Consider the following 23,599-nt stretch of genomic DNA (forward strand, 5'->3'; position numbering starts at 1 on the left):
TCTACACAGTAACAGGAGTGCTCCTTGAAAGGGTGGGGGGACACCCAAACAGCTTCTAGAGCTGGAATAATGGCTTGCAGTAGAGCTGAGGTAAATGGCCAGGACTGGAGCCTAGTTCACTCATGTCCACAGCTCCTGAGAGTATACACAAAATTTTCCCATCCACAAGCCCACAGGACAATTGCTACTGCCAATAAACCTAACAGGAAACTGAGGCCCACAAGGGTAACTGATCTGTCTGGGAATACACATACCCAATGAGGACAGAAACTAGGTTCCACCCCAGACAGGCCTAAGGACCGCAAGTCCTCTACTGACCTCCTTAGCTCCCGGGCCATGGTGAAGCCCTTCTTCCCTTGAACCACATGGGACCGTTAACTTGGACCCTGAGATGACCCTCCAGTGCTACTGGTTTCTCTCTCCTTTACCCACTCCACCCCTTTATAAGCTGTCCTTTCCTGTCCATGCCTGTGACACTGGGGCATGCTTGGCTGGGCAGATTCTCAACCCTTCTAATCAGGAGGCCTTCCCTGAGCAGCTTCAACCTTTGGCTAGAGGGGAAAAGGGAGGTCCCTCCAAGCCTCGCTCTCACCCAATCCAGGGCTCCCACTACCTGCAGATTGGCTCTAGCTAAAGGCCTTATCTCCTTGAGGACAGTCCAATAGTGGCCACACCAGGGTGCCCTCATCAAGGCTGAGGCTAAGTGTCTGTCCAAGGGGACTACAGACAGGGCAAAAGAATCTTAACCCAGTTACCCGTTCCTCACTACCCATTCCCCACCCCCACCCTAACTATGGGAATCCACTGCCCTCCACCTGCCACCCCCAGCTGTGTGACCATGGGCATGAACATATCCTGTGACCTCAGTGAAATAGCTTAGGGGGTCGGAGTGGGACTGAGATAGCTATTGGTCATCTGGCTCCTTCAGAGGCCTCTATTTCCCCATCTCGGAAATGGCATTAACTCCACCAGGGATGAACGGGGGCATCCCAACAGCCACCGGCTTGGCTTGCCTTTTGTTTGAGGCTGGCAGTAGGCACTCAGCTGTTTCTCAACTAAGCAATCACTGGTCCAGGTGGAAGGAATGCACCCCCCCACACACAACAGCCTCCACCCCTTTGCAGAATCCCCCTCCCCGCCCCCAGCCCGGGCAGACTAAAATAGTCATTAGGCAGATTTCAAAAGATGTCAGTAGCTTATAATTATAGTCGACATCCTTCTGAGATAAAAGTGATTACCTTGGATGCAAATCGCTTAGCAACCAATCACGGCGGCGGGCGGCACCCGCGGAGGTGACCGGCCGGCAGCGCGGCCCTCCTCCCTCGGCCGCACCGCACAGGCGGCGAGAGAGCGCACAATAGCTCTTGACACGCAAATGGGTTAACACAATAAAGGCGGCTTCGGCCTGTGCTGGGGGAGAGCAGCAATTCCCGGCCCGCGGGAGGTAATAAAGCGGCCCTTTTGTGCGCGCCTCCCCGTTCTCACCCCCGCCCAGCCCCAAGGAATCGCTGCCTGATTGAATTACGGTTCATGAATACGAGCTGCTTGCCTGCTTCCTCTGACTGGGGAGGGTTGGCAAAGCGGAGTGGGCAGGAGGGAGGTTGGGGAGGACGGCCTGGCCAGGCCCCAGAGGCCCTGGCACTCAGAAGGAAGCCACGTGTGCTCAGCCTGTGGGCTCACCACGTGGGGCCCCGTTGCTGAGGCGCTGGAAGGGTAGGGGACCCCAGCCTAGGAACTGGGAGCGCCAGGGATTATGCTAATAGCAGGTATAAAGTACAGATATGGAACATTTACTGTACCCTGCGGCCTGCCCTAAGCCCTCACTGAATCCTCACCACGCCCCTGGGCAGGGGAGGTTGCTTGCAGCTGCAGACAGATGAGAAAACCAAGCCTCAGACTCAAAGCCACGCAGCAGGGTCACGCAGCCGGTCAGTCCCAGACCCAACCATCCCAGAGTCTGGTTCTCTGCCATAAGCTTCCCTGGGGAGCGACAAGTTTCTCATCAAAGGCATCAAGCAACCGGGCAGGGCCTATACCTAGTCCAGAACTGCCAGGCTCCCCTGGTCAGGGCATCGGGTAAGTGAAATGACTGGGGTACTGAAAGGAGAGGAGGGGCCGTTAAGAGGAGGCTGCAAGGGTGCTGCTGCTGCTTCACACACCTGCCCCATCACCAGAGACTCCGGGGATCCAGGCCACCCTGCCCCACCTGACCCTCGGCTCTGAGCCACTCCTCCTCGGGTACTGCCCGCATTGCTCTTCTATTCGTCCCTTTGGGGAACTGAGGTGCCACCTGCCACTGGGTCAGAAGCTCCACCCATCGAAGTGCTGTTGCCATCTATAAACCAGCCTTCCACCAGGAGAGCCTGCCAGGAGCTTCAGGTGGCTGAGGTCCCTGGGTGGCCCTCTAAGCGAGCCCAGAGGGCCAAGCAGAGGACACAAGGGCCAAGGCTGGATTCTTGACCGCCTCTGGCAGGTGGGTTTCCCGCTGTGTATTCTTTTTCCCAGGGAAGCCAGCAGGCGAGGGGAACAGGCTGGGATCACAAGGCCTGGGAAACGTCACAGCGCTCAGCTGCTCTTTTCTCAACCCAGGAACCTGTCCAAGGGCAAGCGTGCCTCTCCTGTGTTCCGGGTCCTGGAGATTCTGAACCCAGGGCCACTGAGGCTAACTCACTGCAGCTGCCTGGCTGTGCACGTCAAAAAAAAGATGATCACTTCCTTGGCTTGAGTCTCAGGTTTCTCATCCGCAAAATGGGTTGCAGCCTGAGCCACTCCAAGAAGCAGCTGAGATGCTGCAAAATGCCTGGCGCTCCGGAAGACGCCGGGTAAACTGGCACTCCCCTGCCTGTCGTCTGGCGCTCGGTGCCAAGCCCAGAGAGCCGAGGGAAAGGAACAGAAGGAGTTGCCCAACTCTGACAGCCTTTCCCTCCGCCTTGGCTGAGGGAGTGTAAATACTCCACGGAGGGCCTCCAACCGCCTGCGTGTGTGTCTCTGGCGCACACCCCAAGTTTGTTTCTAAACTGGGAAGTGTCGAGAGGCCGTGCAAACAGCCTTGTGCCCACAGCGGCCCCTTCTCCCCCAACCTGCTGCTGCACTGCTGTCCTGGCAAGCCTGTGTTTAAGGAAACTGCTTCAGCTGCAATCACCATCACCCCATCAAGCCCCCGAAGCAGCCTCCCAGTGCTTACTGACCCGGTTATATATGAGAGCTTGGGCAGAGGATGTCTGCGCAGAGACCAGACCTGGCTTCTCAGAATGCCCCCTCACTCTTTGCTCACCTGCGTGAGCAATGACAGCAGGTCCTTTCTCCGACCTTTTTCCTAGAAATGTGACGGTAGCTGACTCAGCTGCCATCTGATTCGGGCAGTCGTTGCTGGGATGGGCGTAAGCTGGCTGTGTCACAGAAGTGCTCTGGGCTCCACACTGTGCAGGGCTGTTGCTAGAGTGTGGTGGGGCGCGGGGCTCTCGCCATCACCACCCATCCCCACCCATCCCCCTCTGGCCCTGGCAGAGACGGACATATTCAGACTTTAGCTCTGACTTGCCCTGCATTTGCTTAATAGGCATCCATCACACTGATTGTCAAAATCATCTTAAACACAGGAAGGAGAATGGCTTAGGCGGGAGTTCCAGCTGGGCCAAGGCCCCTCACCGTAGGGATGAACACCAGGGGTGGGTGTCCCTGGACTTAGACACACACCAGGAAGGTGCCACAGCTCCACTCTCTCTCCCTCAGGCAAAACATTCCCATTTTCAAGAGAACAGCCTGTTTGAAGGCTGAAGCCCCTATTTCTCTGGGGACACCCCCCCCCCCCGGGAACTTCAGCTGTTGGCTGGGTACATGGTGTGGTTCCTGAGGGCTTCCTTTTGAACGCCCTACTTAGAAGTGGGAGGTTGCTCTGCCTGGGAGTTATGGGCGTCCAGACACTGCCAGGAGCCATGGGCTGAGTTCTGAACACCTGTCCTTAGGGGCAGGAAGCACTGGCAGGGACAGCTGGCATCTGCCTCCCTCCCCCACTGCCAGTGGTGACGGGGGATTTAGGTCATAAGATTGCATCGGGGAGGCCTGGGGAGTCGGCCTTCACCTTCTATTACCCGAAGGCATCCGGCCCTGGCCATTCTGGCTCTGGGTCAAGGCCAGCCGCGCTGTCGTCACCACAATCCCGGTGACATCAGAGGTCAGGCAGTGATGTCACATGCAGCCCACAGGGAACACGCAGTCTTTGTGAGTTATTTGTAACAATAGACACAAATGTCTTGCCTCAGAGGACACGACCCTCAGACAGAAGTTTTGGGGACTCCACACCTTTGAAGCCTGGCTCTTCAGGGACCTCAAAGGTTGTTTAGTAGACCCCTCCATGCTGGCCCACCCTGGGTGCCCCCCAATCACTCTCTACAAAACTACAAGAGCTCCCCGGGAATTTCCAGAGGGCAGATCCACTACCTTTTGTTAGCTTCATGGGTGGGGTGACCTTTCCTCCCTGGCATCTGCCGAAAGCTCCGCAGAATTACCCACCAGGGCTCCACACCCTTCACTCCAGCCAGTCCAAATAAGTTATGTGGGCAGGACAGGGGCGGACTGTAAGCATTGCTGCCTCTGGGCGCCCAACTAGCTAGGGCCCCTTTAGGCCAGTCCAGGTTGCCCGGTTGCCGGAGACTGCCCCCAGCCCAAACCCCCGCGACTCACCGTGTCAGCCACGCAGGCGAAGGGCACCAAGTCTCAGAGGCCAGGACGCTCCAATCTGCGGGTCGCGGCCATGCAGTAGGTGATAACGATTGCCCGAGGAAGGACCCCCTTGGGGGCCGATGTCTTTCTTCGGGGAGCTGTCGATGAGGGCGACCCCTAAGCCCGAAAGCGCCGTCCGAAGTCGGGAAAAAGGTTGTTTTTTTCCTCTCAGCAGTGGTGGCGGCCGCCCGGGACCCCTGCCGCTCGCGCGCTCAGGCGGCGCATCCTGGCAGGAGACTGTGCTCCCTGCGTCCGGCGGGAGGCGCTGCGCCTCCCTTCGGGTCCCGGCTCACCGCCGCAGCTCTGCCCGCGCCTCTCCCAGGGCGCCCTCTCCGTCCGCGCTGGGAGGCCAGCGGCCGCGGCCCCTCTCGCCAGCCCCAGCTGCAGCTTGTCTTTGTTGCTTCCTCTCGCCGGCCCGCCCGCCCTCGGCTTGCCGCTCCCGGGATCGCCCGGAGGTGAAGAGTCCGTCTCCTCGGAGGATTGCACGCACCTGCAGCGGCCCCGGCTCCTGGCCCGGCATACACCGGCCCCCGCAGGTTGCAGAGAGCTGCGCCGGGAACGCACCGGCCCCTCCTCCTTCTGCTCCGAGCCCCGGGTGTGGGGGGAGGGGAAGCCGGCGAGCAGCGGCAGCGGCAGCCGCAGCGAGCGGCGGAGCCTGGGATGCAGCCTCGCGGGCCTTGGCCCTGAGGACCAGCAGATCCAGCTGGCGCAGGGCAGACTCGGGGATGGAGAACCGTGCAGCCTGCGTGGGGCTCGAGGGCTGCAGAGGCGGCGCGCCGGTGTCTCCCGCGCCCGTGGCCCCGGACGGTTCGCGGGGCTCCCGGGGCCGCAGCTTCGCACTGCCCAACACCCTCGCCTCGCCTCGGGCCCGGCTCTCCGCCCGGCCTGGCCGGCGCGCGCAGCCTCTTCGCGGAGCTGCCGGCCCGGCAGGGTTGCCCGCTGCTCCGCTCCGGCACGACTGACAGGCGCGGGCGCCCGCTGCCGCCGCTGCGTCTCGCCCCCGGCCCGCCCCCCGCGTCACAGCCCAATCAGCTGCAGCCGAGAGGCGGTTACCACGGTGACGCGGCGCCGCGTCCTCCGCCAGGCGGGGCCGGGGGCCGCCACGCGCGCTTTTCGCGGCAAAATTCAAAGGCCGGCAGGGCGGCTCTCCAACCTCTTTACCCAAGCTGGGACGAGGCGGGGCCCGCTCCTGGAGAACTGCAACTCCCGGCATGCTGCGCGGCTAAGACGAGCGAAGGTGTCCCGACTGGGAGCGCAAGGCATGCTGGTAGTTGTAGTCCCTTTGTCGAGGACCTAGAGTTGAACAGCAGTGTTATTTATTGAGATGCCTATTTGAGGATAGGCACTGTGCTAAGTGTACCATCTGCATTATTTCGTTTACTCTTTAACTGGCCCTATGAGGAGTGTGTTAAGGATAAGAAGAATAGGTTCGAGTGAAGCTAAATGGTAAACTGTGCACATGTCTGCAATACCCAGTGTCAACCTTAGGACACGCACACAGTGCAAAGTGCATACTATCCATAATTTACTGACGAAGCTAAAATGAAAAGATGTCAAGTGTCCTGAATGCCTTGGAGCGTTTAGGGATGTTAGTGGAGTTCTAGTATCAAGGCTGCAGTCTGCTGAACGCAAACTACCTGCCGAGTCTTTAGTAAGCTACATCCCACAGATACATACACTGACCGCGGACGGCAGGCACCAATATTCTCTCAGTATGTTGCTCAGTTGGGCTCAAATTCCTAGCTTCAACCAATCCTCCTGCCTCAGCCTGCAGAGTGCAGGAACTGTTGGCACAAGCCACCATAACTGGTGAGGCTCTAACTTTTCTTCCTCTTAACAGACAGGGAAACTGAGGCATGGTATCACCTAAGCCCAAGTAGCTGTTTCCATTCTTACCTGCCTGACAGCCCACAGGTAGCATTCTCTTTTACAGGCAGGGAAAGTGAATCCTGGGAGAGACGGTTCCTCCGTTGTTAAGTGTCTGTCACAAAGCAAGTTGGACACGCAGCTTTGCAGGCCGAACCTGCAGAGATGTAAAGCACCAACCAGACAGACACCCCCATGCAGCCCTGAGACACCCCCGTGCAGCGCCACCTTAGGCTTTATATTAGTGATAAAGAACTAGGTTCCCCAAAAACCTTGCTTGCTATTGACCTTGGCCATTTATCTTCAGGGCTTGGTGCCTGTTTTGTGTCTGTAAAATGAGAAGACAGGAAGTCTAAATCCCCTCTGTATCTGGCTATTATGAGGGCCCTGAAAGAGCACCACAGGTGCTCAGTAAGTGTTAGCCGTGGCCCTCTGTCCTGGAGTGTATGCAGGGTTTTGTGTGGATTACAGTCAGGCCTTATCCTACTTTCAGGAGCCAACCAACCCCTGCCTAGAACCTGGGAGAGGTGCTGGCAAGGGACCTCCAGGGCAGGCCCAAGTAGGCCACCCACTCCTTATCTGGGGCAGAGGCGGCAGAGTGAATGAGGTTCCCAGCAGCTCCAGGCCTTCATATTTGCTCTATTTCTCAGCGGCTGCCTGTCCTTGTTCCCCTCCCTCCCTGCTCCCTGAGTGCAGCTGGGGGTGGGGATTTACCTGGAAACACGATCAGCTGCCAGCTGCTTCCCCTCTGGGCCAGCTGCCAGAGCAGCCCTGACGTCAGAGCCCAGAGTTGCCCAGGCGACTGGCTGGCTGGACCCAGGGCAAGTACAGGTGGGGGGAGAGCAAATTCAAGGCTGGGACAGGGTAGGAGACAATGACCAGCAAAGTCTAGGAGAAAAGAGAACTGGGGCAGGCAGGAAGTGGTCAAGGAGGACAGCGGGACAAGCTCCTCACAGCCTTCAGGCTTGAGATTCTCTGTGTTGTAGGGCACAGTGAAGATCCCTTATGATCTAGCTTGTGCTGTTCACGTTACAGAGTCCTTTTACCTTCACAGCAAACCTGCACCGTATAGGATTACTACCCACATCTTGTATGGGAGGAGGGCTGGGGGATTTGCCCAAGGTCACCCAGTGACAGAACTGGAACCCTACCAGAGCCCTCCACCTTGGTTTATCGAAACCCTCACCAGCTGCTGATTGACAGTGTGTGACCTTGACAGCACTTTTCTTCTCTTTTCTGGGCCCATTTCCTGCCAGCTTCTCCAGATGTGGGTCAGTAGTTTCCAAAGGACTTGGTGTGATTCCAAAACAGTACGGGGCAGGGGGTGGGGAGAGGAGAAGAGGTGCAGCTAGGGGTGAGCTCTCAAGGAGCCAACTGTCTCTAAAGGTCAGGGAGTTTGTGAGGCACTAATAGTGGGCTTTCAGGGGAGCTGTGGGCTCAGAGGGAGCTGTGTCAGCAGACACCTGTCTCCCGAACCCTTGAGGACCCTGTAAGAGGCTCAGCCTGGGCCTCTGTTGTATGACTGTATTCACAGCCTCCCTCCCTAGCAGACCCACCTTGGGGAGGTCGTAATCCCGGCTTTCACTCTGGTGTCTAGTACTGACATGATGTGATTGGAGACTGTGCTAAGATTGCTTTGATACAGTCCTCATGACATGATGTGATTGGAGACTGTGCTAAGATTGCTTTGATACAGTCCTCAGAACCCCCAGGCAGTCCAGCCCCTAAACACTGGGGCCCAGGGGTTAGCTCACTCCCTCCCCATTCGTGTAAGACCCTACACACCAATCTTGCCAGAATACACATACATTGTACCTCATGTGTGCCTCCTTCACCCCAGGGCCTTTGCACATGCTGTCCCTCTACCTAAAGGGCCCTCCCTCCAGAGCCAACTCTTACTCCTCCTTCAGACTGCAGGTAGTGAGCCTCCTCCTCCTGGAAGCCCTCCACGGAGCAAGGTCTGCCACCTTTGCGCCACGTCTAGTCAGGTATTTGTCTGTTTTTCTAAGCTTGAGGCTCCCCAGGGCTCCCTAGCACGGGGCTACAAACAGTTGGCGCTCAAGAAAGGTTTGTTGAATTCATTTTCCAGTTAATGAATGAGGTGGCCCAGATTTTTTCTTTTTTCTCCCAAATAGCTTTGCAATGTAGCCCAGGCTAGCCTTCTGTCTCGGGCCTTCTGAGTGCTGGGCTTATAAGTGTGAGCCACCACACCAAAATATTCTGTTCTCTTTTTCTCCTTTTCTTCCAGAAGAAGGAGGCTCGCTACCTGCAGTCTGAAGGAGGAGCAAGAGCGTTGGCTCTGGAGGGAGGGCCCTTTAGGTAGAGGGACAGAGGTTTCCTGAGAAGGCAGCTCACAAGGATGCTGCAGGGTGCCACGGAAGGAGCACCTGGAGCAGGTGCTGCCCCCACGGCGGGGCACGTGGTGCTGGAGACATGCTGATGGCCCTTGATGGCCATCTGTGAGCAGTGGTCAGGAGCAATAAATAGCCAAGGGGAAAGGTGAGGGGCCCCTGGTAGGGAGGACAAGGCCAGGAAAAGACCCTGCCCCTCTGCCCGATTGCAGATCGGAGTGAGTCCCGGTGGGTTGGGTCAGAGGCTAGCCAGGGGCTGAGCAGGCAGAGCTGGGCCTGGATTCTGGGAGCCGAGCCTCAGCCTCGGCCTCAGCCTCCCACCCCACCCCCCAGTCTCCTCACCTGCCCTGGTTGCTCTAATCTAGGCCAGAGCTGGGAGGGAGCCGAGCCCCCATTGGTGCACACCATGTCGGTTTTTCGGAGATAATTTAATCAGAGCTATTAATAAGCAGAAAAGAAAGAGCTCTTTATGCTTCTCGAGGAGAAAAGGGGGAGGGAGGGAACCCTGGTAACCTTGTCACTCACCTGCCCCGCCCCCCAAGACTCAGAGTCCCCCAAGGGGGAGGGGCAGAGATCAGGGACACCACAAGCTACAGGGTGTAATAAAGAGGCCCAGGCCAGCCTCAGGGATGGACTTCTGTGAAGCTTCCCACCCACATTCCACCCTTGCCGGCCCCTTCCAGACTGCCACACCCTTGCCCACCCAGCCTGGCAGAGGCTGCGCCCTCCTCTTTTGCCCTTTGTGGCCCTGGCTTAATGTAGTTCAGGTCCCAACTCAAACATCTGCTACTCTGAGGCACCCTCCCCTCCCCACTGTGGCTAGTTTAGGGTGAGCAAGATCTGGTTGCCTGTGGCCCTGTAGCTGGCAGAGGTTATGTTATGTTAATTAAGGCAGGAAGAGCTGCCCACTGTGGGTGGCACCATTCCCTGGACAGAGGATCCAAGATGGCCTTGAGATGGGAGGAAGCAAGCTGAGCTCCAGCCAGCAAGCCCTCCTCTCCCTCTCCTTTCTGGTGGTTGTAGTGTTATCGGGTTGCTTTTGTCAATCACCACAGAAACCAAGGTGCTCCCTTTTCAGAAGTCACCTTCCGTTACCCAGCAGTCATCAGGGCTGGCAACTGGCCAAGCCCCTATAGGTGGCCTTGCTTATTATTTGCCTCACCCAGTTGCCCTGCATTGTGTGTTCTAGGTCAGTGTTTGTTGATGGAGTTGGAAAGGGCTCAGGGGCTCTGACAAGGGGGCAGATTTAGAACAGGAAGTCAGGTGTCATGGGGGTTCCCTCAAGAGCCATTAATGTTCCCATGTTACATCACTGTGCATCAAGAGTTCCAGAGAGGGAAAGGCACTTGCCCAGGGTCACACAGAAAATTTGGGACAGGAGTAGAACTTGAACACAGAGCCCTTTGGGGACGCAGGGTTCCATATAAGTTCTATGTGGAACACAGGTCTGTCTTGAAGAGGATTCTGAGGCAAGCTCAGGAGGGAGAGTGCTGGGCTGCCATGGCTAGCGATGTCTGCTGAGTCTGGGAACCAGCAGCTTGGGGTGTGTGGGAAGGGTTATTCCTGCGCTTGTTTCTGAGTTTGGAAGAACACAGTGCTAGGCCCTGAGAAGTCTGTGAGAACAACCCTCTGATAGATTCCTTAATAAGATAGCCAGTTGTTCCCGGGCCTCAGTTTGCACATGTGAAAATTGGGGGTGTTGGCCTCAACCTTAGCCACCTCAAGGCAATAATGAGAAACCGGGCAAGTGTCCTACCGTGAAGCACATGTGACAGTGACAACCGCTGCCCTGGTTTCTGATCTGTAAACCCTGCACAAGCCATGGAGAAGACTCACTGGCCGGGTTACATGTGTGAACTTTTGGTGACCTTGGCCTTGCTCAAGGTCATGCTTGAAGGGTGAAGGTGGAATCTGAACCTTCCTGGGTCTCTTTCCCAATCAATGTTTCTAACTTTGCTGGAGGCTTTCAGTAATGAGAGGCTGGGAGTGAGGGTGGTCCCGCCCAACCCCCCCAGGTAGGTGCTGGCCTCTTCAGGCCAGGCCTGTTCTCTGTTGCTGTGAGTGGCAGAGAGATTTCCAGGGGATTAAAGCCAGCTGCTGCTGCGCCTCCCCTCTGACCAGGAGAGGCCAGTGGGTCCTAAGCCTTCCTGGCAGAATTCCTTTTGTATAAAAAGTTATTGACTTATCAAGGTTAAAATACATTCTGCGCAGGCCAATAAAACAGGGATAGGGCTGCGTCCCGGCTGTCAGCGCGGCCTGGTTTTCATGGCAACAGGCCCTCTCTGCACATTAAATGTTCAGTTGTGCAAAGTTCAGGCGTTACATAAACAGGGAGTTAACAACAGTGCTAGAAATCAATGTCTGGCCAGGCATGGCCCGGAGAGATAGCATTGATTGGACCCTTTGTCGTTCCTTGTTGTCGATAGGCTGGTCCCTTCCTGCCCAGTCCCCACGGGGAGCCCCAGCCCTGGGCTCAGACCCAGAGCTCTCCAGGAGAGCACCCCTCCCTTGCCCCTTTCTGGCTGGGATCCAGCTGTGAGGGGGCTCTGCTAAGCTGTTTGCTAACCCATTGTTGCTCAAAGACACTCTGCTGCCTTGAAATGTGCTGGGCCCAGCTAACGGAGAAGGCATTCTGTACCCTTCAAACATTTCTAGTATATTGGTGCCAGGCCATAAAACCACAGCCACCAGCGTGCGCCCCATTGGGGTCGGACAGACCAGGATGAGAACCCAAACTGGCCATTTGGCCTTGGGTTAGTCACTTCACTGCCCTGGGCTTCTGCTTTCTCCTCTCTTACACATCAGGAAAGTGCTGGCACTCTAGTTCAGTGGGAACTCTATAGCTTCTGGTTTTGGTCCTCAGTAGGGAAACAAAAAAGTATGAACATAAATTAGCAGAACAGCAGCATCAGGGACTGGAGAGATGACTCAGTGGTTAAGAGCACTGGCTGCTCCTCCAGAGGACCCGGGTTCGATTCCCAGCACCTATGCAGCTGCTCACAACAGTCCAGTTGATGCCCTTTCCTGGCCTCTGTGGGCATCAGGTACTTGTGGCTGCACAAACCCACATAGGCAAAATACTCACACACATGAAAACAAAACCCAGCCTCACCTTAAGGGGGCTGACAGCACAGAGGAGGGCAAAACCCTAAGGAGCAACGTTAAGACCTGTGCCTCAGCTCAGCTGTTGCCTGTGTGGTCTCACAGAAGCTCACCATCATCCTGGGCCTTGGCATCATCAGCTCTTCTAAAAGAAGAGATCAGGCTAGGTACTCAGAAGGTGCCAATACAAAGTTATCAAAGATGAACATAGGCACACACATATAATCCCAGTACCCAGGAGACTGAGGCAGGAGGATTGTGACCTCCAGGCCAGCAGGGTCTACACTATGAGATCCTGTCTCTGGCAGGGTGGGGGTGGGGGAATGAAAAAAGAAAACCAGGGTTGAAGAGACAGCTCAGTGGTTAGGAACACATTACCACTCATGTGGAGGACCTGAATTTCCCAACACTCACATCAGACAGTTCCCAACCACCTGTAACAGCAACTCCAGTGGACCCAACACCCATATACCCCGACACAGATACACACACACACTCATAACTAAAAATAAATCATAAGAAAACAAAATAAATTTAAAAAGACCTGTTGACTCTGACTCTTCCTCCAGTTTTCTAATGTTAGCACACTTTTGCAATCTCCCCTCAGGACAGAGCCCAGGCATACAGTAAGAACTCAGTACATGTTTGTAGAACAGTGTTAAACTCCTCAGGACAGCTGGTCAGTTCCCCTCTGAATGGACATGGGGTAGCCCAGACACTGGGTCAGAGGTGGCTGGGATGGCTCAGTATGTTGGGGTACCCAACCACAGCGGATGTGTGCAGGGAACCAAGACCCTTCAGGATGGAATGCATGCTGGCTGCAGTGCCCCACGGGATATTTCTTTTCCAGGGTGGCTATGAGAACAACCCTTGCCAGTGACGCTGAGTAAGGATGAAGCGGCTGGCTTCATCCCTGTCAGTTTTTATGTGTATTTCAAGGCAGAGGGCAGGACAGGGACAAAAGATGGATGGAGCCTTCATCCCTGAATAGCTGTAGAAGAAAGCTGCCCGCATGCCTACCAACGACCCTGGCTTTGAATTGTTCTTTCAGTGAAGTCTGGAAACGCTGGGGTCCGCTCACCAAGGTAGCTAACACGATCTGTACCAATTTCTCTGATCCCCCAGCCCATCCCTTTCTGAGTCACCAGGGAGCCCTCATTGGATAAGGCCCGTACAGTAAAATATTAATGGCAGGCACCCGGTGGTGGGTAGTTAAGGTTCATTGTAAATGTCTTTCAATTTCCCCGTGTGTTTGAACATTTTCCTGACAAAATGCTCAGAAGGCGTGAACAATTCTTGTGCTTCCAAATTCTTTCTAGGAATATTAAGATTTTAGGAAGACGTCTCAGGGACCAGAAATTGGTGGTGGGGCTTGGCATAGGGCCATGAAAACAATGGTATTTGAGTGTCCATAGCATTCCTTCCACACTAGCTGGCTCAAGAGCAAGTTCAAGTTCATCACGGGACTTGACATAGGACTTCTTTTTTTCTTTGTTTTGTTTTGTGTTTTTTTTGAGACAGGGTTTCACTGTTCAACCTTGGAACTCACTCTGTAGACCAGACTGCCCTCAGACTCACAGAGATCCGCCTGCCTCTGCCTCCCGAGTGCTGGGATTAAAGACCTGTGCCACCGCCACCAGCTGGGATTTCTTTTTAAATTTTATTTTTATTTTACATACATTAGAGTTTGTGCCACATGGGTGCAGTAACTGTGGTGGCCTGGAGAGGGCATCAGATCTTTGAGAGCCAGAGTTAGAGAAGTTTGTCAGCCACCACATGGACGCTGGGAACCAGGTTTAGTTCCTGGCAAGAGCTGGCCAGTGCTCTTAGCTGCTGAGGCATTGCTCCAGCCCTGACACGTGATTTTGTCTACATGGGTTGGGGGTGTGGCTCCATCAGTAGAGAGCTGGGTTCAAGGCTCCTCCGCATACTGTACACGGTGGAGTGTGCCTATAATCTCAGCACCATGGAAGCAGGAAGACCACAAATTCAAGGTCTTCCTTGGCTGCACAGTTAGCTTGAGGCCACACTGTGCACCTGCAACCCTGTCTCAAAATAACTGCGAGCCAAAACAAACCACAACAATCAACCCTGTGGGTTCACTAACAGGAAAACAGAGGAAGAAAACAAGAAAGAGTGTTGCTCCAGGTAGCTACTCAGGATTTAGACCGGCTGCGGCTTCTGTAGGTTCTCTGAGAGACACCACCCTTTGGGACTGCCAGATACCAGGTGGATCTCCCCCGAACCCTCCCTCCATTTGGCTGCTGTGTACATAGACTTATGTGAGATTTGTCCAAAGCACCTGGAGGTAGAGAGTGGCGGATGGGAGGTGATGGAGGAGTGTAGGAAGTGAGCTGAGGGAACTCCTCCTCCATCCTGGCCCATCCTTTTTCTGTAGCTGCAGAGGAACATGAGTGGGAGAGGCAGAGAAGGGGCACCTTCCCCTTCCTGTGATGGATTTGGACCCAGAGCACAAGCCTCCAGGGTCATCTGGGGCCAAAAGGAGAGGAGAGACACGAGGTCACAGTGCCAGGGCAGGTAGATCAGCAAGGAACAGGGTGAGCAGTGAGCTGGGGGTCAATGTACCAGAGGCAGAAGGCTGGGTGTGTTCTGAAAGCCAGCTTCCTAGTTGCCGGCTCATCCCTCATCTAGTCTCTGCTCTTGCACAGCGGTGTCAGGCCCTGGGCGACTCACTCTCTGGAGCTGTCAAGATCGATAGTCACCATTCCTGTCTGTGGAGAGCACAGCGCACGTCAGAAAGGGTACCACTTCATCCCAAGCAAACGACCAGGCCCATGACACTGAGCGGGTCCTCACCTCTTAGAGCCTCTGTTAAAATGAAGTTAATGATAGTTCCAGCTGATAACGTGTGTTCCATCCGCCACAGAGTGTGGGCTGAAGAAACGGTGACCTCTTCCCTGGACTTCCAAGGACGAGAGAAGGGTCTTTACCAGCTCTGGACTGTTTTAGTAAGACAGGGGGCACGAGTTTGAATCCTGGCCTCAGTGACCTTGGGCCTTTCCCTCTCTGGGCCTTGGCTTCGTCTTGTCTAAAATAAGGTAGTTTTAATAGTGGCTGCCTGGTCTGGTGGTTGTGATGGTTGAGTTTATGCATGGAAGCATTAAGAACAGTGCTTGGCTCTGTGAACAATCGGAGAGTATTACGGACCATTATCTGTGCCATCATGGACAGAACTAACCGTGTTGGTGAATTCTGGCCTCATGATGGAGGGGTTTGGAGACCATGCAAACCCAGCCTGATGCCTGTGTGCTAACTGGACCCATTGGGAGGCAAAGCTGAGTGTTGACTTTGGTTGGGCTGGGTGAGAATGATGCTACAACCTATTAATGAGGCCTGCTATGGTCAAGGAAGGGAGGAGAGACAGGAGGCGTGCTGTCCAGAAGCCAATCCCCATGCTGGCTCAAGCCCACTCCCTGGGGAACCAAGGCTTCGAATGGTTCCTAGACTTTCCCAGGGCCACACAGGCTATTGGAAAAGGAGCCAGTTTCTCTGTATCCCTGCCAGGCCCTGGCCTTTGTCATTTGATCCTGTGGAGAAAAGTCATTATTTCCCCATTACATTTCCCAGCCTGCTTTCTGGAAGGGAGTTAATTGATTTAAACTTTTCCAGAACGGTCGCCCTCCTCCTCGCTGCTATTATGTGCCTCAGAAATGACTAGATGGCACCCATGATGGCAAACACAGAGGTCTCTGGAGAGCCTCGGGGCAGGGGTGGAAAGTGGGACCTTCCATGGGGCTGCCTTGGGAACCTCTGCTTTGAATGACGGCTCATGTGGGTAGTGTTGGCGCTATCAGTTGAACCCGGCTCCTGCTGAACTATACACTATGTGCCATACATACATAGATCTCTGCATACATAGCTTACCGATGGGGAAACTGAGTCACAGAGAGGCTCCCAGCACTGCCAGGCCCTGCATACCTTGTTCATTAGCTAGCATACAACGTCACAGGCCAGAGGCTCTCTTTGACATGTGAGGAAACTGAGGCCCCGAGGGCAGAATGGTTGCCCTCCAGCCCCACACTTAGTTGAGCCTCCAGGGCAAGCAAAGTGGGCAAGAGGGGCTCAGAGCCCCGCCAGCCTAGGCAGCCTTGCTAGCCGATCCATCTTCCTGCTGCAGTATTTATTTGCGCACCCCATTTAATCAGGATATGCCATAATTAGCGGCAGATTTGTGTCTCCTGCCCACAGCGTTATTCATTCCGGGTTCCAAGCAGCCACTTTCCCGTGTAGAGTGTTTGCTGGGCCTGGATTTCAATCAGATGGGGCCACGGTGGAGCTGTCCCCAGGGACCTCATAGTGGCACTGCCCCCCTCAGAGTGATGGATGAGGTCGTAGACAGCAGAAGCTGCTGGGCTGCTGGGGGGCTGCCGGCTGGGGGGTGGTTCGTGCCAATCCCAGGATCTTGTCACTGACTGCCCCTCCTCCAGGGCCAGACAATAGCCTGGCACCCCCAGCTCAAACAGACGTGTGTGAGATGTCACCATGAGGTTGCCACAGTTTGATTGGCCCAGCGTAGGTGGCATTGGTGTAAAGCCAGGGATTCCTGGGCTTGGGGTCTCTAGGCCTTGAGATTTGGGGAACAATCTTGTACCCACAATCCCTGAGGCTTGGAGGTGCCTTTGGGGACTGGCTTTATCTGCTTCTTTTGTTTATTTTGAGATGGGTCTTGCTTTGTAGCCCAGGTTGACCCTGAGCCTCTGATCACCTACCTCTGTCTCCTGAGCGCTGGGATGACCGGCCTCAGACACCACACCTGGCTTAGGTCTAACTTCGGTTAATGGCAAAGCATCTCCAACTCCAGAGGACCCACGAAGGTCAGCCTCAGCAGCCTCAGTCATCACTGGAGGAAGAATGGGCAGGCTTGGAACCCTGACCTGTAATGGGTTCTGGGAACTGAACTTGGCAGTCCTCTGGAAGAGCAGCAAGAGCTCTTAGCAGCTGAGGTGTCTCCCCAGCCCTCCAGAGCAGTTAATTCTTGAAGTAACCTGGAAAGTCAGATGTACAAAATCCCACAGCTAAGGAACTGTTCACAGGGTGGCCTGGCCACCTTCACGTTCCAGGTGGGGGACATCGGGGTGTCCCGGAACAGCCTACAGTATGCAAGGCTCTGTGGGTGACCCTCCCATTTCCCGGGCAGCTCCTCTAGCCAACGGGCACACGATGCCGAGCTCTCAAGGTGCCTTAGCTATGGAGAGCAGGCATCTGTGCAGGGACCTGATGTGGGCGTGGTGAGCGGAAGGTCTAGGCTCTAAAACCAGCTTAGATCTTTCAGCCTGCATGCAAGCCTTGAAACATGGGAGACAGAGCTGTCAGAGGTCTCTGGGGATGGTCAGCCATTCCCGGTGTGTGTGTGTGGGAAACTGCCATTGTCCCTGCCCCAGTTAAAACAGGATTTGTCCCTGCGCCTCCTCTGGGAACTGCTCTGTGCCTGCCCTGTGAGGGTGCCTCGGGAGATGGCTTTATGACATGTGGGGGAAATCTCCTTCCCACCTTACAGTCTGCAGATGAGAGGACCTCAGTTCAGCAAGGGGAGGTGATTTGCCAAGGGTGAAAACCCCTACGGGTTTGAGGGCCCAGATAGACAGGTCTTGGCAACTCGTCCATCAGGCCTGTCTGGAGCCAAGATGACTTTTCTGTATGGCTTCGACTGCAGAGCCTTCCTGGTCTCAGGCACCACAGCAGGTATAATGCTATCTCCCGGGGGACAGCAGATAGGAGGGGTCATAGGATGCATTGGGGGAAATTCTTGAAATAGGATGGAGCTTTGCTCCGCTAACATCCTCTCACCTTAGCCTGGTCCCTCTGCCTCAGTTGCCTTTTCGGTTCTTCTGCCTGGCCGACTTACCTCTGTCACAAAGCGCCCTCGCTGAGGTCACACTGGATGGTCTCCCACCTCCCCAGGGCAGCTGAGGCACCTGCTTGTGTGGTTAGCAGGGTCTGGACTGCAGGGTGGCATGTCCCGGGCCCAGAGCCTCTGCGAAAAGAAGGGATGTTGGTGGCTCCTGTGATACCTGATTCTCGCCTCCAGACACTAATTTGCTCCCTTGGGAATGGCTTGGGTGGGAAGCCTGGGGTGTGGGTGGGGATGGGGCCCAGCAGGGTGCTGGGCTACTGCCCCGGTTGCAGCAAACCCTCGTGTTTCTCATCTTTAAATTGGTTTGGTGCCACTGTGAAGCCACGTTCCACCGCTGAGGACGGTGACCTTCATAAGTCCCCCAGCTGGGAAGCCCAGTGCTCCACTCCTAATGTCACCAGCTCCAACTCATGTTCCTCCGTCAGCTCGGGAGGGTTGAACTGGCACGGCCCTGGGGAGTGTTTTGCTGATTGACTAAAAAGATGAAGAGGTGAAGGAATGGTTTCATGGAATGGCCAGCTTGTGTAGGGCGCCTACGGAGGGGCGGTGGGGAAGGGACTCCTGGGTCCAACCCCAGGCCTCTGGACACCTGTCCCCCTCGGCCTCCCACAGCGACACCCCCCTTCCCTGAGCTCAGCCAGGAGGAGGAGCAGGGCAGGAGTGAAGGCTGACTTCCTGTCTTGTCTCCCTCTCACACTTTGTGACTTACTGTTCAACTTTACAAGCCCCTCTGCTTTTATGAGGGTTATTTATAAAGCCCCGGGCTTTGATGTGCAGCATAAAAAAGCAAACTCCTGTGTCAGAAAATGTCACAGGGATTAGGGGAGCCTTTGAAGTCCCTTCCTGGCTGGCTGTGGCTGCCCAGCCGCTCCTACAAAAGGCCTCCAAGCCTGTGAGCCCTAGCCAGGGCCTGGGCCTCCCGTGGGGTGAAAGTGGCCCCGGCCAGGTGGGTGACACTTCTCCCAGGCCCCCCTGCACACACCGGGCCATCTTGGCCTCCAGATGTGGGTAATATCTGTCTTTCATGGTTCTGGAGAGGCTAAGCTTCACACTCCTATGTCCCTCCCTGAGCCTTAGCAGTAGGGATGATAGGGCTTTGAAAGGGTCACTCTCACTGCTTACTGGAGGGGAGGGGACAGGACACACAGCCAGGGAGAAAGACGGAGAAAGTGCAGATTCCAGCACCATTTAGCTGCTTCCTCCTAGTCCACCCTGTACCTTTGTCCTCAGAAGTCAGCTGTCCTCCCAGTCGGGAGACTCAGGCTAGTGCACAGGTGTGGTAAAGGACCCTCCCAAATAGACCCTTGGCATGGCCATGGCTCCTGTGCCTATGGTATAGGATGTGTGGGCATATGTGTGTGTGTCCCCATGCTTAGATCTATCCAGCCACTTCCAGATGACCCTAATATTGCTAGGACACTTCCTCTCCTGCACCCTCTCAATCCCAGGATCCCCGGAGCTGAGCGCTGGGCAGAGGCAGGCCCCAGCTTGACCCTCCAGGTTGTAGAACCTCCGAGAAGCCTTTGCTGTCTCGGGAAAACCCTGGCCTGGTTTTCTAAATGGGAGCCTCACACTGCACAGGGCTGGGGTGGCATCAATCGTCATCCTTGGCAGCCCTGGCAGGACACACTGGCTGCAGCCTCCTTTCTCAATGTGAAGCACCAGAGGGAAAGAGGGGAGGAGGCTGTGTGGGGTCCAGGAAGGGCCCCCACCATGACTGTGCCCTTGCTGACTGGACTGCGTGTGTATGAACACCGATCAAATAATCAAAGTACCTTCTTAAAGTTGGCTAATTTTGTTGCATGTAAATTGTACTTCCTAGGGCCAAAAATAGAAATGTAAAGAAAAAAACAGAGACGGTGTATGGTATGGTGAATACCTGTAATTCCACCGCTCAGGAGGTTGAGGCAAGTAGATCAGCATGGGTTAGAGGCCGGCCTGGACTACACAGTGAGGTCATTTGTCTGCCCAAGCAATCAAGGACAAGCATGTGACCAATTTGTGCTGTTCTGGACACATGCTGGTTCCGGCAGCTGTGAACCTAGATGGTGAAGCCTCACTCAGGTCAGTTCTTGGGAGCTGAACTGTTTCTGCATTTCAAGATAGTAGAGTCCCAAATTCAAACTGCCCCTCTCTCCTGCCACAGGGCCTTTGCGTCTGCTAGGCCACCTGCCTGCAAAAGCTCCCTCCTTCCTTACCCCTTCTTCCTGAAGTGTGCCTCCTCCAGGGAGTCCCTCCTGGTTGCTCTCAGTAGGCATGTCCATAGCTCTTCAGGCCCTGTTTTGTCATTTCCCTGTAGAGTTCTGGGCTCCGTTAATATTAGAAGTTTTGAAAAGGTCTTGTGACCTGCCCTGCAACTAGCTTGAGTTCCAGAGGGTGGAGCTGGGGCTTAGGTTGCCCCAGAAACTAAGGTTGGTATGCAAATGACTATTTAAGCTAGAGAGCAGAGGGAGAGAGTGGAGAGTGTGGGGAGCTGGCGGGGGTGGAGGGGGGGGAGGGAGATGGGAAGAGGGCAAGCATGTACCCTGGCACACTCTCAAGCAGGGCCTCATGGAGGACAGAAGGCAGCCTGCGCCTGCCCTACCCAGGACCCCCCCAGAGGAGTGGCAAGCAGTTGTCCTAAGGTCCTAAGCTGTGCCATTGGCTAGGAGCAGTCCAGCATGCCAGCCAAGGGGAAGCCCTGCTTTGTACAGTTGCCAGGATAGCCCTGGAGACCAACTGAGGCTAGCCCTAGAGCCCAGCAGAGGCCTCAGGCCATGAGTCCTCAGCATCAGCAGGAGCTCATGAGCAGAGAACTAGGACACCCAAGAGTGCTGGGGACCCGGGCAGGGCTCCAGGGTACTCACTCCAGCTCTCAGCCCCTTCCCAACACAGTCCTAACCCAGAGGGTACCCTCGAGAAGGGCCTGGTGACTGAGTGATGGGCTGATTGTGAGGGAGGGAGAGGCCAGAGCTGAAGGAAGGGTACACACAGCCATGGAGGCTGGAGCAGAGCTTGCCCGGCCAGGGTCCACAGCGACACTCCCTGCCCAGCCGGTAGCTGCTAAACGGCAGTCCACCTTACAGTTAATCCAGGATTCTGACACCACACACTAAGGGTACAGCCCCCCCCCAGCAAAGCTGCCCCCAGCTCTGGCACCAGCAGCCAGCTCCGGGCTCACCAGTCCTCTTCCACGTAGGTAGGACCCATCGACTCCAAGGCTCTCGTGACGCCTCTCCTGTTTGATACATGGTTGAATGGCTCACAGAACTCAGGAAAGAGCTTGTCATTGGGCATTGGGACGACTTACAGAGGATGAAGTGAGGACCCCACCCCGAAGTACCTCAGCCCTTCTGTCCGTCAGCCCCCAGCCTGAAAGACCTCAGCTCTCAGCAAAACTTTAGCTGTGAATTTGATTTTGGTGGCCTATGGCTATGATTTCAGCACTAGGGAGGTGGGGAAGGAGAATGAGAAATTTGAGGCCAGCCTGGGTAAAATGGAACCCTGCCTAAAAAATAAAAAAAAAAAAATTAAGCAAATAAGCAAACGGCCTTGGGTATGATGCTACAGGGCTGAGCATGGCGGTGCTTGCCTGTAATCTAGATATCATGAGGCTGAAACAAAAAGGCCATTAGTTCAAGGGCAGCCAAGCCACACAGGGAGACCCTGTCTCAAAAAAGCCAAACTCAAAAAAAAAAAAAAAAAAGAACAATGATTGATACTTCTGCTACTGGGGTTTCAGCTTCCCTCCCAGGAACCAAGGTCACATATTCTATCACCAATACAGAGAGAGAGAAGGAGGGAGGGAGGGATAGGTGGATGGATGGATGAAGGGATGGGTGGAGGGAGGGAGGGAGGAAGGGAGAGAAGGAGGGATGCATGGATGGATAGGTGGATGGATGAAGGGATGGGTGGAGGGAGGGAGGGAGGGAGGGAGAGAAGGAGGGATGCATGGATGGATAGGCGGATGGATGGATGAAGGGATGGTGGAGGGATGGAGGGAGGGATGGAGGGAGGCATGGAGGGAGGCATGGCTGGATAGGCAGATGGACGGATGAAGGGATGGCTGGAGGGGGATGGAGGGAGGCTTGGACGGAGAGAAAGGCTGTCTAATTTTTGTAGGCACACGCTGGGCAAGTGTCTCTACCGCAGAGCTGCATCTGACCCTCAAGCTTTTGAGAATGGTTTCCCTACACAGCTCAGACTGCACTAAACTTGACACCCTTTCTCCCCTCCTCCTGCACTTTGGAACCACAGTGGCCAAAGCTGATATCATAGACATAAGTGAAATACGTCATAACCGCCAGTGATCACTTTCACCCTCCATGCTGCTGTCAGGCACACTCTTCTCTTTGATTTGGTCTGGGACCCCACGCTGCCTTCAATGTTACCAAGCTCACATGTTACCAAGGAAGACTTTGAACTCAGATCCCCCCACCTTAACTTTTGGAATTCTGGGATTACAGATTATTACCACATCCTGCTTACCTTTTCTGAGCTAGAGTCTCATGTAGCCCAGGCTGACCTTGGACTTGCTCTGTAGCCAAGGCTGGCCTTGGACTGGTGGTCTTCCCTCCTCTGCCTCCCAAGTGCTGGGATTACAGGTGTGCCCCACACCTGCTGCAATAGTCTCTCTCCCTCACCCTTACACTAGCAGCCTAACCCAGGGCTGTGTCAGCTGAGCGAGCAGTCTGCCCTCACCTATATGGCCAGCAACTGGGCATCTGTGGGGATTAACCCCTGGTAAACCATGAGGCAGAGACTATTCCGTGAGACCGCCACTCACACCCAGCTCCTCACTTGCTAATCTTGTGTGAACAGTTTTAAAACCGGAGTACTTATCCCATAGGAAGTGGTGAGGGCTGTGAGGCCAGGCCTGGTTCACTTTTTGTTGACATCCTAAATTTTGCAAGCCATGGAGAGAACATTAACGTATGTCATGTTTACATGCGATGTTATTAAAAAAAAAAGTCTAGAAAGCCTTTTCCCAGTGCTTAGAGTCTACTTTTCAGAAGAGAAGCCGCTCACTCTCAGGTTGAGGGACACCCTAGCGAAACCTTCTCACTGCTGTTTCCCTTTTGGTTCAGGTTAACACTCAAATGACATTGTGAAAGAAGGGCCCGTGAGATGGCTTACTGGGTAAAGGTGCTGGCTGCCAAGCCTGATGACCCGGTTCAGTCCCTGGGTTCCTCATGGTAGAAAGCGAACACCTGTTTCTACAGGTGTTCTCGGACCTACACACACACACACACACACACACACACGAGTGCTTACACACACATAAAAGCTTTACATAAGACAAATCCAAATGATATTCATCCTGTGCACCCATGTTCATTAATGTGAGCCACCAGCCACTTATAGCTCCTGGGGGTCAGCCAGACCTGGCAACAGCATTACAATTAAAATAGTGTAAACTAATGGAATCTATGGAATTTATGGCCATAGGTTATCCTGTTTCTTCCTACTGCCCTAAAATTGTGTGCTGGAGCTGGGCATAGTAGCACACACCTTTAATGACAGCACTAGGGAGACAGTGGCAAGACAATCTCTGAGCTTGAGGCCAGCCTGGTCTACAGAGTGTGTTTCAGGACAGCCAATTTACATAGAAAGGCCCAAACAATTACATACATACATACATACATACATGCATACATACATACATAAAACTGGGTGCTAGACACTCTTTACAAGGAAGTTTCTA

The 23,599-nt window shown here is 54.7% G+C and overlaps 1 protein-coding gene and 1 long non-coding RNA gene across 4 annotated transcripts in view; both read right to left on the reverse strand.

Annotated features, from left to right (window-relative positions):
• The window catches only part of Fam222a (family with sequence similarity 222 member A), a 43,913-nt gene extending 38,899 nt beyond the window's left edge, over positions 1 to 5,014 (reverse strand). For all 3 annotated transcript variants that reach the window (XM_021634770.2, XM_021634769.2, XM_060382576.1), the window contains exon 1: positions 4,684 to 5,014. The gene's annotated coding sequence lies outside the window, so the exon portion shown is untranslated. The remainder of the gene's footprint in view (positions 1 to 4,683) is intronic.
• Positions 5,015 to 13,737: 8,723 nt separating this feature from the next.
• On the reverse strand, positions 13,738 to 20,249 carry LOC132653508 (uncharacterized). Its single transcript, XR_009591238.1, has 5 exons — positions 20,115 to 20,249; positions 17,908 to 18,036; positions 16,772 to 16,902; positions 14,859 to 15,002; positions 13,738 to 14,773 (listed from the first exon to the last, which is right to left on the reverse strand). It is a non-coding gene; the product is annotated as an uncharacterized LOC132653508 (long non-coding RNA).
• Positions 20,250 to 23,599: the final 3,350 nt, after the last annotated feature.

This window comes from Meriones unguiculatus, chromosome 4, assembly GCF_030254825.1.
Source record: "Meriones unguiculatus strain TT.TT164.6M chromosome 4, Bangor_MerUng_6.1, whole genome shotgun sequence".
NCBI lineage: Eukaryota > Metazoa > Chordata > Mammalia > Rodentia > Muridae > Meriones > Meriones unguiculatus.